This window comes from Grammomys surdaster, unplaced genomic scaffold, assembly GCF_004785775.1.
Source record: "Grammomys surdaster isolate TR1022 unplaced genomic scaffold, NIH_TR_1.0 126278, whole genome shotgun sequence".
Classification (NCBI taxonomy): Eukaryota; Metazoa; Chordata; class Mammalia; order Rodentia; family Muridae; genus Grammomys; species Grammomys surdaster.
This window is the reverse complement of record NW_021621078.1, coordinates 639,002-649,000: the sequence shown is the minus strand read 5'-3', so window position 1 is coordinate 649,000 and position 9,999 is coordinate 639,002. Positions and strand designations below refer to the sequence as shown.

At 47.4% G+C, this 9,999-nt stretch overlaps 1 long non-coding RNA gene across 1 annotated transcript in view; it reads left to right on the top strand.

The window, feature by feature from the left end:
- The first annotated feature begins 3,888 nt into the window (after positions 1–3,888).
- Positions 3,889–9,999, top strand: part of LOC114613787 — an 8,697-nt gene continuing 2,586 nt past the window's right edge. The window contains exons 1-2 of the long non-coding RNA XR_003710233.1: positions 3,889–3,995; positions 5,649–5,697. This is a non-coding gene — a long non-coding RNA (uncharacterized LOC114613787). The remainder of the gene's footprint in view (positions 3,996–5,648; positions 5,698–9,999) is intronic.

Sequence of the window (9,999 nt, the reverse complement as noted above, 5' to 3'; positions counted from 1 at the left end):
ATTGTCCCACTCTGGCTTTGTGGGAGCTGGTTACCCCTGAGCAAGACCACTCTGGACCCTCAGGAATAGACCATTCCTGTATTCTGCAGGAGCCAATGGGCTTTAAGGATGCTAGGCGCACATTACACCATCTACTCGAGGAAATGTTTGGCCTGTGGCAAGTTTGTCCCTGAAAACTGTTGTAGCCTAATGCTGGAGGCTTGACTGTCATATTGTTCCAATGCAACAAAACAGGATGGCTGTTTTTGGGGCTGTCCCCCATGTCAGCTGTAGGATGTCCTGTGCTTCTCAGCTTCCTACTGCTGGGATGTGAAAGGAAGGCACTGCTGATGGCATGGTAAAGGTTATGACAGGCATCCCGTAGGGACAGGGGGAGGCATACACACTTCTTCGTGCACTGGGTATGCATCTCACACAGATATTAGGTAGGTTTCTAGGACCTGTCAAGAATGGTGCCAGGTGCTGGGATTGAGTTTTCTCTAGCATCTTGATTTTGAGCATCATGGCAAAGGAAAAAAAAACAACAAGAACAAAAGGTTTCAGGGGCCTTTGTTCAGATGGCTTCTTTGCATGGATTTCCTTCTGTTTTTATCTACAAGCTCTCCTCGGAGGACTGGCTCTTTCAACAGGCTTCTGTCAGACGTTCAGGTGGAATTCTTTGTCCCACTTGCACAGGTCCTTCACATTCCATTCCCGTCTGCATCTGTTTCTGGAGCCTATTTGTGCCAGGCGTCCTGCTGCGACACATTTTAGTAACTCCGGCTCTCAGAACGTCCCCAGGGGTGGACAATCCTCTTTCCATTTTGCAACTGACATTCGAGGTTTAGCCAGAGAGATAAGAAATTGGCCTGAGATAGTAGAGCTCACTCGGGGTGCAGGTAACACCATAACTGGGTCTTCAGGGGGTGGCACCTCCTTGCCAAGTGATGGCTTTCTCTGACACTGCCGGTTCTGCAGCCTTGTTCTAGAATCTCCTCCAGGGGTTCCTTGTCTTGTGCACCCTTGTCCACAACATACAGAATCCCTCCTTGTCTATAGTTTTGCCTTCAGAAGTTTCATTACCCTTGATTAGCTAGAGCCTGAAGATATTGAGTGGAGAATTCCAGTAAACTTCTGGATAAACCCATCTGGCACGCAGCAGCCATGAGTATGCCGGGTACTTATAGGTCAGGGACTGATGGGTTCTGGTGCACGGCAGCACTTTCATTCGTGCAGATGGGACTTCAGAACCGTGGACAGAGCCAACAGCCCACACACACCTTCTGCAGAAGGGAAGACAGAACAATCATTTCAGCAGATTAAGCCAGGTGAGAGAGGCGGGCAGGTAGATGAGCAAGCGCCACAAGAAAGGGAAGGCAGCTCAAAGGGCAAGCACTGCAGAGGAGGCCTGGCAACCTGTCCGTCTTCCTCCATCAGTTAATCTCCACTGGCAACAAAACATTATTCTCAAATCTAAATCAAACCAATCATTTCTTTACAATAGTTCTTTGCTTCAAAACTGCCAGACTTCCTTATTCCAGCCTCTGAGGTAACATGGCCAGGCCCTTGTTAACTCTGGTTTCATCTACTCCTGACTCCCTTCCTTCCAGGAAATAGTTTTCTGATACTCCTTAAGATGCCCAGTGCATGGTCACCTCAGGACCTTAACAGCTGCTACTTTCATGCCTAAAATCCCCATCCCAACATGTATGCATGCCCTCCCTGATTTTACCTTTCACCTCAGCTCTAAACTTAAATCTTACTTTCTCTCAGATGATCCAGTGCCTCTCCCACAACACCACCACCATCCACCTCTTCTGCTTTACACTATTTATGTGCTTGCCAATTATCTGCCACTCACATGGATGCAGATTCCATGGAAAAAGAGTGTCTTCATTAGGGCTTCAATTGCTGTGGTGAAACAGCATGACCAAAAAACAAATTAGGAGGGAAAAGGTTTATTTGAGTTATCTTCCACATCATCAAAGGAAGTCAGGGCAGGAACTCAAGCAGAACAGGAACCTGGAGGCAGGAGCTGATGCAGAGGTCATGAAGGGATGCTGCTGACTGGTTTTCTCATCATGGCTTGCTCAACCTGCTTTCTTCTAGAACCCAGGACCACCAGCCCAGGGATGGCAGCACCCACCATGGGCTGGGCCCTCTCCCATCAATCACTTACTAAGGAAATGCCTTACATGCCTTACAGCTGGATCTTATGGAGACATTTTCTCAACTAAAACTCCCTCCTTTCAAGTGACTCGCGCTTGTGTCAAATTGACATAAAACTGGCCAGTACGAAGAGTGTTTTAATATTTTGTTTAATGCTTCCTCTCTAGTGCCTAATGCATTCCATCATGCCCAACACACAACAGGGACTCAATTACATTTCCTGGATGAATGGGTGAAGCTGAAGGGGAGAACTATCTCATTCCTATAGAAACTAGTAACCAGGAGGTCCCTGATGTTCTTTTCTGGACCCTGGCTTGACAGGATAGAAGCCTGGCTACGGCAGCAAGCAGCATGTAAGTAAGGAATTGGAACAGGGAAGCAGTGTGTGATACCTGTAAAGGGAAGCAAGGTTTTGTGATGTCTGTGTTAAGGTTCCAGGAGACTTGACTATACTCTTGCCAAGGAATTGCGAGCTGGGGCTGCAGAGATGGTGCAGTGGTTCAGAGCACTAACTGCTCTCCCAGTGGACACAGTTTGGTTCCCAGAACCCACACGATGCCTAACAACCATCTGTTGTCACTTTAGTTCCAACACTTTTCCAGCCTCCACTGGCATTGTACACACGTGGTGCACAGATATACATGCAAGCAAAATGTGCACATACATGAAATAACGATAAATAATCGAATAACTTAAAAAGCAGTGAGCTATGGAAGAGAATGAGGCAGAAGACACAGGTCGGGGGAGTACAGTTGCCAACTCAAAAGACACTGAAGAGCTGTGTATCGCTGATCAAATAAAGCAGATTATTCCTGCCTGCGCAGCTCACCCTCATAGTACAGGAAGACTGCACGTTCACAGGAAGCACAACCCAGAGGGCCTCTTGTGAGTTTCTCCCCTTTCTCTGTCTAGGTTACCACCATCTAGGGTTGAAAATCCCTGCTGTCTGGACTGCAGGGAGAGGAAAGGAAAGACCTCCTTTGCAAGGTGCCTGGCACCTGGGGATCACTCAACAAAACCAGCCCTCTGGGGCTACAAGAGATGTCTCAGCAGTTATGAACATTTACTGCTCTTTCAGAAGACCCGAGTGTTCAGTTTCCAATACCCATGTAAGGTGGTTCACAGTTCCTTTTAACTTCAGATCCAGGGGATGTGATTCCAGTTTCTGTGGGCACCTGAGCACATGTGCATGTGTGCATTCTCTCTCTCTCTTTCTCTCTCTCTCTCTCTCTCTCTCTCTCTCTCTCTCATGCTCTCTCTCTCTTGTGCTCTCTCTCTTTTGTGCTCTCTCTCTCTCTAACTCTCTTGCTCTCTGTCTCTGTCTCTCTCTCTCTCTCTCGTGCTCTCTCTCTTGTGCTCTCTCTCTCTCTTTTGTGCTCTCTCTCTTTCTAACTCTCTTGCTCTCGCTCTCTCTCTCATGCTTTCTCTCTCTCTCTCTCTCTCTCTCTCTCTTGCTCTCATTCTCTCTCTCTCACTCTCTCACTCTCTCGCTCTCTTGCTTTCTTGCTCTTGCTCTGTGTGTGTATGTTATGTTTGTCTCTTTCATGGTCTTTCTGTCTCTGCCTCCAACCACCCCCCCACACACACATACACACACACATAGAGATACTCATAAATAAAAACTTATTTTTAAATTCTGAGTCCTCCTCTCTAAGGTCTTATTTATTCAGACAAGAAGAAAATGTGACAATGACTCCCTTAATGATATCAACCAACACCAGTCCGTGTGTTTCTTGATTGCAGCCAGCAAGTGGGACCTGCAGACAGGCTGTGAATCACAAGCAAGACAAGAGATGCTGACAGTGCCCAGCAGCACACCTCAAGCTCGCCTGCATGTGGAGTGCCAGGTACCCACAACAACCCAACCAGGGGTGTCCTGAGAGGCTGGAGAATGTTTGCAGACCTTTATATATCATGATTGTCTGTTGTTATGACTCTCTGAATGCTCAGGACATCAGCATGGGGCCCAGATTCTAACAGATAGAAAGAGGGTAGGCTTTGGGCTTGATAGTTGGGATTTTACCTCTCAGCTCTGCCTCTAAACCAGCTGTGTCACCTCTGGGAAGTTACCCCTTTACCCTGAGCAAAGCTTATCTCATACCCTCACTACACTCATGGAGAAACTGAAATTCTGTGAGATAAAATAATGGGCTCAGGCCAGGTGGCCCAGGCTGTCAGTCAGTCTCAGCAGGAAGTAAAAACCATCTGAGTACACTGAGTAAAAGATTTACTTACAAAGACATGAACAGGGCCAGGGGTGCCACAGGAATGTGGAAGTATCTGAGAACAGGTACTTAAGGCACCCTTTTCCTGGAAGGAGTTTTCCAGCTCCCCCAAGTATGGGAAAAGACACATGGAAATGGCCACCAACCCACAGCCATGGTTTTGGTTGATGGAGCCCCTGGGGAGAAATGAGAAACTGAATACCTGGCCTTACCCCCCTCCTTCTAGCACATCTCCATGGAATGAACCCAGCCAGAAGCCATGGGGTCCAAGAAGCTCATTAATACAAATAGATGTCACTACATACAGCTAACTCTTAAATGGCAAAATATGGGCTTCTACACAACAAATTCCTTATCGGGTCTTAGAAAAGAATATTATGGATTGTATGAGTGGGTGGATGGGAGGAAGGATGCATGAGCAAATACATAAATGGTGGGTGGCTGGATGGATAAATGGATGGGTGCTTCATAAATGCTGGATGGTTAGATGATAGGATGGATGGATAAATCATTGCTAGCTGGATGGATGGATGATGAATGACTAGATGGTAGGATAGAAGGATGAATGGTTGAGTTGGTGGATGGGAGGATGGATGAATGGACAGATAGTAGGATTGATGGATAGATGGATGGATAGATGATGGATGGATGGCTAGATGGTTAGGTGAGTGGGTGGATGGTTGGTGGATGGACGAATAGTTGAGTGGATGGTTGGATGGATGGATGGATGGATGGATGGATGGATGGTTGGATAGACGGATAGATGGTTGGTTGGATGGATAAATGGATGATGGACGGATGGATGATGGATGGATGGATGGATGCTGGATGTACATATGGATGAATAACTCTTGCAGACTTCATTCATGTGACTTTGATTAATCTCATCACCTGATTAGCAACATTAAGCTTCTTAGGTTTGTTTCTAAGCCATAAATGAATTCTAAGAATAAAAGCTTCCTTCCTAGGGTCTAAGTACCCATAGGAGTTACCTGTCGCTCTCTGGCCTCTGGCTCATTTTTCCTGCTGCTGCTAGAGTTGTTCCTCCCCCCAAGATGCCAGCCCCAAGCCAGGCCAGCATGTATGCTGCTACAAACAAAAGTGAAGAAAGGGTTGAGGTCAGAGGGGCCAGTCCTGCTCCCTCCCCAGGGGCTGGAGTGCAAGTCGAGGCAATGTGCTTCTCTACCAGCCCAGGGAGCTATGGGGGCTGACAGGGAGGGAAAGTGGAAAGGCAGGATGTTCGCTATAATTATTTTCATTGATTTGTCTACTCAGATCCCAAGTGCTGCGGAGCCGTTGTGACATTTAATAAAAATAATTCAAGGTAAAAATACCTCTTCCTCCCTGCTCCCTCCTCCCCCTTCATTAATATCACCTCGGCTTTCTGCCTCCTTGTCTGTTGGGTGCTCAGGGCCAACTACAGAAAGAGGCAAGCAAAGGTGGAGTCGGACCATAGAAGAGAAAGCCTGAGAACTGACGTGTGGAGACCCATCATCGCTAGGGCTGTTCTTGTCTTCAGCTTTCTGAGTGTGGGCTGCCCACCCCCAAACCTCCAAGATAGACTAAGCTTAGCATGTAAGGTTGTATCTGAAGCTAAGACTCCCTGAGGCAAAGGAGCATGCTTTCCCAGCAGTCTCTGACATCCTGCTTCTGCCTGATGACCTCACTGCTGATCTCCCCCCACTTTGACCGCGGAGAGCCCTCCCATATACCAATGCTTGCTCATTTCCAACCCTGTGTAGGCTCCCCTTTCCCCTTCTGTGTCTGCTTTTCATCACGAAACAAACAATATTCAAGTCATGTTAGAGACAGGATAAACCGAGATACTAAAGTGGCAGCCTTTGTCACCTTGTCTAGCCCATCAACGGCATGCATGACCTTGAGTTCTAACAGCACTCTGTCATTTACTGAAGAAACTGATGCATAAAGAGATCAGCCCTGGACGCACAGTCAGGAAGTGACAGAGATGGACTCTGCCACGCTCTATAGGGAGTCAAAAGTCCCAATTCTCCCCTAAGAGTCCAGTTACTTCTCCATAATGAGTCTACAGTGTATGCTACACCCCTGTCTCCTGCCTTCCAGGTAGAAGATCTCCTGGTAGGGATCCAGTCTGACTCAGCAGAGTTCAGGAAGCAGGAGAGGAAACCGGATCCTGAGCTCCTTTGGCTTAGTGAGTCCTAAGAGCACATGGAGCCATCCCAATCTGTCAGGGGCAGATGTAATCAGGGTGACCTCGCCTTTTTCACGGATTCATTAAAGTCTGTGTTCTGGGGTAAATGATTGCTTTCCCCTCGTCCTGCTGAAGGGAAAAAAAAAATCAATCGCCTCCTTGTAGATTTAGAATGGGACAGTTGGCAATTAGAAAACACTTCCCTCAGGCAGGCAGGGGCGGGAGGTGGGGGGAGGAAGGGGGGAGGTTGGGGTTGGCTCAGGATGTTTCCCATGTGTTCTTTCAGTGGTGTCCTGTCACTGACATCCTGGTGAGGTCTCCTGGTTCTTCAAAGCTGGAGCAGTCCTGGTTGGGTCCGGAGACACAGCTGGGGATCCACCTGTGTCCCTGGGGTTCTAAGTTCCATCTCTGCTTGCTGTTGGGACCTCCTTGAAGCTGCCGCTTCTCCCCTTCCCCCATTCATCCCTGCCTGACGACTAATGGATTTTTCTCTGTGCGGAGAGATTTACTAAACAACCGAACTAGGACGCATTAAGTCTGTGGGTTTGGAGGTTTGTTTTAGAGCAATTCTCGCCCGGAGAACTGGCCACTGAAATTAAGATGCATTCTTCTCAGCAAATATTGATTTCAACTCGAAGCAAATCCGAGAAGCCGCTTGCTGGATTTAAATTCTGGCAGCTGCAGTGTGGACTGAAGGAGGGGTCACCAAGGTGCTCCCCACTAGAGAGGCCCAGAAAACAAGGCAATGGAGAAAACACAGTCAAAGCAGGGCTAGAAAGTATCATAAGGCCAACCAAACAGAAACTCATTTGGAGACTCATGGGGCTATTACCAAATAGGAAAACTGACCATTGCCCCATATACTATTTCCACACCCGGTACACATGCTTCTGATGAGATTAAATTCTCACAGTTATAACCTTGATCTTAGGCTTCTCTCCAATCTCGACCCTGAGATGCTCTCCCTCCTAGATGTTTGGCTTAACCAATACTGTCTTATCTCTGTTTCCTCCAGGGTGGCAAGCCACTAGGACAGCCACATGTACCTTCCCTCCCTCAAATGTTCCTGCTTTGCTTACCTTTCTCTCTCAAACCCTATCAGGGACCAGGACCACATGTTGCACAGTGCCTAAGGCCTACAGTAACAAGATCTTGGGATGTTGAAAGATCAAGTTAGTTGGTGGAAGTTCTTGATCTAATTCACCAGCCTTCTAGTTGTGAGATGTGAGCAAAGCACAACCTTTCTGCGCTTCAGTTGTCTCCTTTTTAAGAAGCAGAAAATGGGATTGGACTAGACAGCCTGGAAGAATTTTCTCAGTTACTAAATTTGGAATACAGCTGCTGCGGTTCTTAGTTCTAGATAACAGGCGTTCACCCCCAGCTTTCCAGCACATGGTCAGGATTCTCAAAAGAGCAATGTTAAATCAGCACTCAGCCCTTGGATCCCCAGAGAGGCAGAATGCTTGGGACACACAACAGTCTGACACAAATAGAAGAGGCAACATCTTTGATATAAAGGTATTTGGATACATCATCAACACAGACACAGGGGAGATCAGTAAGCACAAAGGTGTTCCCCATCCTTCATCAGCTGCTATGACATGCCTAGAATAGCTTAAAAGATTTTTCTGAATGGCGTATTAAGTGCTGGTGAGGACTGGTGGCAAGAACGTGGTCTCTGCTCCACAAAGCTAATTTGACAGTCTCTTACAAGGTTACAATGTTTATTATGTGATCCAAAAGACTCTATATCATAGGTTTTCGTTTACTGAGACTTTCTGGATAAAGGAATACCAGATGGATGGATAAGCTACTGGGACTTGCCAGTGGGAGGATGTTGGAAAGGATATACTCCATTATAATAACTCAAAGGATGCTCTGGGGAGTGGTGGTCATACTGTGTACCATGATCCACAGAACTACACTTAAAAAGTCAATGCTCTTTCTGAGTATAAGCCTAGAAATAGGATTTTTTTAAATGAAAGCAAAAATGTGGGGTAAGAGAGGAGACATCAGTGGTCATTTTGATGTTAAAATGACGTTATCAAATCAAAAGGCCTGGTGAGGTCGTTCCTCTCAGGCCTTCTCTTCCCTCTGGCCTCACACCTTCAAGGTCTTTGGGATAGGGATGCGAAATGTCTCAGGGATTACTTTTCAATGCTTTCAGCCTCCACCTAGCGCTCTGTTTAGCAGAAGGCTCTGTGGCAATGGGGCACAGGAACACTGCCATGTTGGGACATTCCGAAGAGTCACTGCCCACAGGGCCCTGTGTATATAGAATGGACCACTACTTGTGGAGGTTATAGGGCCTCTGGCTGTCTTCTGCTCTGTGACACTAGTATTCCATAGCAGAGAAGCAAGTACCAGTTTGACAGATCTCAGGCAGTTCCAGATTGCTGCAGAGAAAGATGAAATCCTTTTGAAAATGCTATGACAGAGAGGGGAAGAGCGTGGGCTGGACCATGGCTCACAACTTTGGTGGCCAATGGTAGCTTGATGTGTCCACCCATGTCCCCATTTACTTGCTGTGAGATCCTGGACAGTGTCAATTATGGAAGGCAGCAGACCTGCCCTGACGTCTTCGTCTGTACAACTGGAGAAAGTGGCATCATTGAGGCTGTGGAGCTAAGAGCCACCATTCACTCAGTTCATATGTACTGATCATTGTGTGCCTGTCACTGTCTTGAGAGCTTAGGATACAGATAAAGGTGGCATTGTCATGCGTTCACATTGCAGGAAGTGGAGGCAGATGATAATGAAGAGACTGCACAGTAGCAGTTGGTGAAAATGCTGAGGGGAAAGGGGCTAGACACTGAGGGGATGGAGGGAAGGGCTTCATAGAGAATGACGACTGACAGCTCATCAGGGAGTGGCGTCTGAGTAGACATGGAAAGAAGTGGACTGAAAGGGAACCATCCAGGCAGAGATTCTGAAAGAGTGCCTGACAGAGCGAAGGACTGGCTCCCCCTAAAGATGGCTAACATAGAGGTGCCATCTAGTGAGGGGCTTGTGGACCACTGAGTTTTATCTGTCATTCACAGTATGATAGAAGGCCATTGAAGGTCTCTGAGGAGTGACATAATCCAACTCAGATTTCCAAAGCCTTCCTCTCAATGTCTGTAAGAGCCAACCACAACAGGAGGCAAATGCCATGCTGGGAAGCCCTGTCAGCAAGTCACTGTGTGGAAGAGAGCTGACTGGGTCTTAAGTGAACAGAGCTAGGCATGCCTGCTTGGAACAGAGCCTGGCACACAGAAAGTGCTCAAGTGTTACCCATCCCTGCCATAGCCAGCACCATCATCCAAGGTATAAGGTCGGGGGAGCCTGCATTAGTCTTGATCCACAGCAGGAACAAATATCAGGCCCATTAAGAGACCTGGAAGCTATGAACACACACACACACACAAACAGAGAGAGAGAGAGAGAGAGAGAGAGAGAGAGAGAGAGAGAGAGAGA